The following is a 6,000-nucleotide window of genomic DNA, read 5'->3' on the forward strand; positions in this document are numbered from 1 at the left end:
GAAATGATATTAGATCATGCTTACAACTCTTCAGGGTCTGCAGGTAGGGATGGATGAACCTACCAATTTCCGTTTCTCATTTTTCCACTCTTAAACTCAGTTTTCCACATTTCTGTAGAAATATGTGATTTTTTAAAAAAGCTTCTTGTGAAAATTCACCAGCATTTTATGCGAATTTCTCCTAACGTGCACATTATTAAATTCGTTTTGAGTAATAAACACATTTCTGCAAGCAATTTCTCCTAATAACAATATTTGAAAGTTACTTCAGTGTATATATTTTTCTGCAATGTCTATATCTTTCTGCACGTTTTCATCCAATGTATGCATTTTTGTACCCATTGTTGGCTGGGGAAACAGAGAAGTGCAAATTTCAAAAGGAAATTGTGTATCCCTTCATGTATTGGGTAAACACATATGAATTAGGTGGTTCCCATTAAGATGCAAACCAAACTGAGTTTATTCCTTGTCCCTTGCCGTATACTCAGGACAGTTGCACTAGAGTACAGAATTGCTTGAATTTAAATGTGTTATTTAGCACGGTGATTCTGCTGGCACTGCAAACCTGTTTGCCCCTTGCCATGACTTGCAAAGTCAGAATAAATGATGAAAATTATACATATCTTTTTGAAATGAAGTAATGCAGTAAAATATAAACTATATGATGACAAGTAAGCAAGTCCATGCTTCATATGACTTGTAGAGTTCAGCTTTTCTTGGTGCAAATGCACACAGCCCCTAGACATATGCAGAGTCAGAGAGTTTTCCTAATCAGTCAAGTCATTTAGAGGTGAACCAAAGTTTCAGAAACAGCTGATCTGTCAAGTTGCTTAGAGGTGAACCAAAGTTTCAAAATCAGCAGATGGCATAGAGGGGGACCTTTAGAGTTAACCTTGAGCCAATAATTAATTACCCAAGTTGGGGCTATCTGAGTTGAATGGCCTAGAATTTTTAGGAATCCTAATGGTCCAAATCCTTTATTTAAATTTTCTTTTCAACTGATGCCAGTTTCAGCAATAAAAAACAGAGGATTCTCTCAACTGAATTCCATTAACCCAGTCTTAGCAGATGTCTGAGTGCACCATTGAAATGGGGCCATAATATTCCACTGGGGGGGGAATTAATTTAGACTTGACTTAAATATGCATTTCTGTACAAGGCATAAATATCACAAGTGTGTTTTCACCCATGGAGGCTCTTGCTTTAATTGGGTATGTAAAATAAACATAAACCCTGTGATGGACAGAACGCTCATTTATTTTATTAATGCCTTTTCTTTCTTTCCTGGAGGCAGAGCAATCAGAGGGACAGTGGGACGCAATGAATAGGGTGTGCGAGAACTTGGGAGACCTGGCTGAAATTCCTTCTGAGCCATGAAGATTGAGAGGTGAACTTCAGCCAGTCACCCTTTCTCTCTTAGAGCTCAAGGGAGGTCCCATATAGAGTGCATTGGAGTAATCCAGTCTTGAAGTCACCCATGCCTGAGCTACTGAGGGCAAACTTTCCTGGTCCGAGAACAGTCATAGCTGTTATACCAGCTGCAGTTGATGAAGAAGCACTTTTGGACACTGAGGCTATTTGGAACTCAGAAGCACCCACAGACTATATACAGTGGTACCTCGGGTTACAGACGCTTCAGGTTACAGACTCCACTAATCCAGAAATAGTACCTCGGGTTAGGAACTTTGCTTCAGGATGAGAACAGAAATCACGCGGCGGCGTGGCAGCAGCAGGAGGCCCCATTAGCTAAAGTGGTGCTTCAGGTTAAGAACAGTTTCAGGTTAAGTACGGACCTCCGGAACAAATTAAGTACTTAACCCGAGGTACCACTGTACAGTCGTACCTTGTTTGCCGAACGCCTTGGCACTTGTCCGTTTTGGCTTCCGAATGCCGCAAACCCGGAAGTGGGTGTTCAAATTTGCGAAGGTTCTTTGGAAGCCGGGTGTCTGACTCGGCTTCGGTGGGTTTCGATTGAGTGCAGGAAGCCCTTGCAGCCAATCAGAAGCTGCACCTTGGTTTTCAAACATTTTTGGAAGTTGAACGGACTTCCGGAATGGATTTCGTTCGACAGCCAAGGTACGACTGTACAAGTTCACAAAGGAGCACTGTTTTCTACTGTATGTACTGTTAAGTGCCAGATTCCAGCTGCATGCCACCCTTATTAAATGTTAAAGTTCACTCATTGTGCAAAAATGCACAGTAAACATTCCAAAGGTCCATGGCAGATCAAGAGAAAGCAATTTCCCCGGGTGGGGGCAATGTTTAAACTTTTGGAACTATCTGATCTGGAAAAGGTTATCAAGCGGCCCTGAATCATCATTTCAGGGATGGCTCTAGATTAGGGGGGTGGGGTGGGCAAGTTTGTCATTTTTTGTTTTCTCCCCATTTCTCATTTTTTCCAATCTTATGTCCTGTTTTCCCGCATTTGCACAACAGTTTGTGATTTTTAAAAAGTCCTCCTTAAAATTCATCCACAAAATTGTGTGAATTTCCCCCCTAATAGACACATTTTTGTATGCAATTTCTCCTGATGTACACATTTTTGGAAACCAAAGTCCTCGAATATAATGCAATTTTGTGGTTTTTTTCATGAATATATGCATTTTTATGCACGCTTTCCCCCAATATATGCATTTTTGCCTACAGCCACAGAACCATTCTCAATCCAGGCATATGCTGCCATCAATATGGAAAGGAAAACCCCACACTCACTCTCTAATAGGAACCATGAATTAAACATGCAAGAGTCAGGAACAGCCAAAGCAGTACTCATTTCCTTAGAAGAGGGGTGCATAATCAGAATCGTTGCTGCTGCCAGCCATGGAGTTTTCTAACTGCAAGGAACCTATTAACAAGCAATCTATGCCCACATTCACATCATGCATTTAAAGTGCTATGATCCCACTTGAAACAGTTATGGCTTCCCCCAAAGAACTGTGGGAGCCAGTGGTATAGCATAGGTTGCTAGAGCCCGGGGCAAGGTACAAAAGGGGTGAGGGGCTATGGCTCACCTATAGCACGCCTACAGGAAGCTCCACCAGTCTGGCCTAGGAGCCAAGGCACTGTGAGAGGAAATATGACAGCCATCTTCAAATATCAAAAAGATTGTCACATGGAAGATGGAGCAAGCTTGTTTTCTCCTGCTCCAGAGGGTAGGACTCAGAACAATGGATTCAAGTTACAGGAAATGTAACTAAGCATCAGGAAGAACTTTCTGACACTAGTTGAAGAGAGATTCCAACAGGTACAACAATATACAGTGGTACCTTGGTTCTCAAACGCCTTGGTATTCAAACAACTTGGAACCCAAACACTGCAAACCCGGAAGTAAGTGTTCCGGTTTGTGAATTTTTTGAGAAGCTGAATGTGCTCCATTTTTAGTGTTACGCCCCAATTTGAGCACTACGCTTCCGATTTGAGTGCCACACTTCTGTTTAGAGTGTTATGCTGAGGTCTGTCTGTTTTTGCTATTTATTTTGCATTTTTGTTTTTGCGGCTCTTTTTTGTTTTTGTGACTGTGTGGAACCCAGTTCAGCTATTGATTGATTGTGTGACTGCAGTACATTGTTTATTGCTTTCATTTTATGGATCAGTGGTCTCATTAGATAGTAAAATCCATGTTAAACTGCTGTTTTAGGGGTTGTTTTTAAATTGGAACAGATTAATCCATTTTGCATTACTTTCTATGGGAAAGCACACCTTGGTTTTGGAACGCTTTGGAACGGACTTCCGGAAGGGATTAAGTTTGAGAACCAAGGTACCACTGTAATTCTGTATTTCGCTTCCTGTGTGATAAATACGATATCAGCATAAAATCTACTTAAGAGATACATAAGGTCTGCAAGAATTTGGAAAAATTGAAGCTATTGATGCTGAAGGTCTATGCTGTAAACTTAGAGCAATAGCTCAAAGACTTCCAAAGTCTACGCTTCACAAGGAATACTTCTTTTCATACTTCAGCAAAAACTAATGGATAATGTGCCTAATGTTCCTGTTGCTCAGTCTAAGGATTCTTCTCACACTTCCAGTGTTAGTGGCAAGTGGGGAACACAGTTTCTCAAAGCTCAAGCTTATAAAAACTTACGCTCAGCGACGTTGCAAAAGAGACCGGTTGCCTTGGCAAGTATATCAGTTGAACATACTCAAATATCAGCACTTTGACCTGAAGAAATTGCTGACAAAATTTGAACATTTGAAAAGGAGAAGGTTTTGATGTGCCTGAAATTGAAACTTTTAAGAAACTTGAATTTTAACATCACAATAGACAAGAGTATTCAAAATGATTTGTGTGGTAAAACATTTTCTTTTGTATTTGAGAAAGATCATCAAATATTGTTGTGTTTCACATTCTTGCAATTTAAAATAAATGTAGCAATTTCAAGTTTTTTTGCTTTTCTTTTTTTCTCTTCAAGTATGTTGCTTTTCAAAAGGGAAGTTAGCATTTTTCGGGGGGTGAGGTGGGGTGGGTGCAAGGAACCTTGCCTAGGACACAAAATAGCACTCTTAGCAACCAATCCTTCTTCACAGGAAACTTTGGGAACTGTAGTTCTGGGAGGAGAATAGTGATCCCCTAACAACTCTCAGCTACCTTAACCAAATAACAGTTCCCAAAATTATTTGGGGGAAGCCATGACTGTTTAAACTGGTGTGATAAATGTACAGTCAATCCTCGTGTTGCGTTAGGTTCATGTTGCGTCTTTTCGGCTTGCAAACATGGCTGGGTATGACTGTACATTTATCACAGCAGTGTATAATTCCGGGTTTCACCGCACGCTTTGCACATGTACAGAAGCATTCTGCTTGCTTCGAACATGCGCAGAAGCGCTCTATCACGCTCAGTGCTTTCACAGAAGTGCCACCCTAGTTGCGGGCTTTTCGGGGTGCAAACGGTACCTCGAAACAGATTGTGTCCACAACTAGAGGTACCACTGTATAGTGCAGATGCAGCCTAGGTCAGGTGTCAAGCTTGGCCTCTGTTATTGGTACCACAGCACTTTATTGTGTGAATGTGACCTATGAATGTTTACTCAGAACTAAGTACCATGATAAAGGGACGAGGGTGGCGCTGTGGGCTAAACCACAGAGCCTAGGATTTGCCGATCAGAAGGCCGGCGGTTCGAATCCCTGCAAGAGGGTGAGCTCCTGTTGCTCTGTCCCTGCTCCTGCCAACCTAGCAGTTTGAAAGCACATCAAAGTGCAAGTAGATAAACCTTCTCTGGCGGGAAGGTAAACAACATTTCCGTGTGCTGCTCTGGTTCGCCAGAAGCGGCTTAGTCATGCTGGCCACATGACCGGAAGCTGTACACCGGCTCCCTCGGCCAATAAAGCGAGATGAGCGCCGCAACCCCAGAGTCGGTCACGACTGGACCTAATGGTGAGGGGTCCCTTTACCTTTTAAAGTACCATGACCGGCTTTATCCAATGCTAACCCTATTCAGAGCAGACCCACTGAAATGAACAAAGCTAAGGCTGCCATGTCTCTTAACTCCAACGGGTCTAGTTTTTGCAGGGCTAGCACTGGCTACACATCCTATTAAAGGGGCTTATATTCCCGGGCACAGGCCAGCAGACTCCCTCATCCATTTTTAAGTGGGGAAACATTCCAGAGAATTGCATCCTCCATGTGGAGTCTGAAGTGGTGCAGTCCGGGGGTGGAGGGGGGGCGAGTGGGGGGGTGCTCTACCACTTCCTTTTGCTGCACGGTGCAACAGATCCAGCCACGGAAAACAAGAGACCTCCCCGTACCCCACACCCCCGTGGCTTTCTTAGAAAAGAGTGAGGGGCGGATCTGAATGGTCGTCTTTAACCCTCTCCCCCATTCATCCCTGCCAGAGAGGCGCCCCTGGAGGCTATAAAAGGCAACGGAGGCGCCTTGGCCGGACGCCGCTTGCTAATTTGGGGCTCTCGCCCACCGCCTCCCTCCGCCCCATCGCTTTGGGCCAGCCAATCGAGAGGCGGCAGCTGCTATAAAGGGTCGCGGCCGCCCCACTGCCTCTCGCT

Source organism: Podarcis liolepis (assembly GCF_965112155.1).
Source record: "Podarcis liolepis genome assembly, chromosome: 14".
NCBI classification, from domain to species: Eukaryota; Metazoa; Chordata; class Lepidosauria; order Squamata; family Lacertidae; genus Podarcis; species Podarcis liolepis.